A 1,213-nucleotide genomic window follows, 5' to 3' on the forward strand; every position below is an offset into this window, starting at 1 on the left:
TTCATCATGGAGAATGTCACTGAAGTTACCATATTTGTACTGAAGGGCTTCACAGACAATGCTGAACTGTAGGGCACCTTTTTCTTCTTGTTTCTAGCAATTTACCTCTTTACTCTCCTGGGAAATTTAGGACTGATTGTACTGGTCATTGGGGATTCCCGGCTTCACAACCCCATATACTATTTTCTGAGTGTGTTGTCTTCTGTGGATGCCTGCTATTCCTCAGTTATTACACCAAATATGTTAGTAGAATTTATGTCAAATGATAAAGTCATTTCACTCCCTGAATGTGCAGCACAGATATTTCTCGCTGTAACTTTTGGAACCACGGAATGCTTTCTCCTGGATGCAATGGCTTATGATCGCTATGTAGCCATCTACAACCCACTTCTGTATTCAGTGAGCATGTCACCCAGAGTCTACGTACCACTCATTGTTGCTTCTTATGTCGGTGGCATTTTGCATGCTACTATACACACAGTGGCTACATTCAGCCTGTCCTTCTGTGGATCCAATGAAATTAGACACATCTTTTGTGATATCCCTCCTCTCCTCGCTATTTCTTGTTCTGACACTCACACAAATCGGCTTCTACTTTTCTACTTTGTGGGCTGTATTGAGATAGTCACTATCCTGATTGTCCTGATCTCCTATTGTTTTATTCTTTTGGCTGTTTTCAAAACGCATTCTGCTAAAGGTAGGCAAAAAGTGTTCTCTACATGTGGCTCTCACCTAACTGGAGTGACAGTTTACCATGGAACTATCCTCTTCAGTTACATGAGACCGAGTTCCAGCTATGCTTTGGACCACGACACAATAGTGTCAGTATTTTAAACTATTGTGATTCCCATGTTGAATCCCATCATCTACAGTTTAAGGAACAAAGATGTAAAATTGGCAATGAAAAAAGTGTTTGGGAAAAATTAGTTTATCGATAAAGTAAGCATTTCACACTGAAAATTAAATTTAAAATAATTGAGTGATATTTTGTACCTCAACATCAAGAGAGTATGATGACATATTTGTTTTAATTTAATAGTTTAATTATGTTATTCTTGGATATTTTAAAATAAAGATCATTGCAACCCTCTACTTATACTGTTTTTACATTCAGAAAAAATTGAATGACCTATTTTCATTTTAGTATGTCCATATATACATATATTTACCCATATGTGCATAAATGCTTACTGATATACACAAAATAAAACCA

At 36.6% G+C, this 1,213-nt stretch overlaps 1 pseudogene; it reads left to right on the top strand.

The window, feature by feature from the left end:
• Positions 1 to 957, top strand: part of LOC103608607 — a 1,674-nt pseudogene extending 717 nt beyond the window's left edge.
• Positions 958 to 1,213: the final 256 nt, after the last annotated feature.

Source organism: Galeopterus variegatus, unplaced genomic scaffold (genome assembly GCF_000696425.1).
Source record: "Galeopterus variegatus unplaced genomic scaffold, G_variegatus-3.0.2 Scaffold8628, whole genome shotgun sequence".
NCBI lineage: Eukaryota > Metazoa > Chordata > Mammalia > Dermoptera > Cynocephalidae > Galeopterus > Galeopterus variegatus.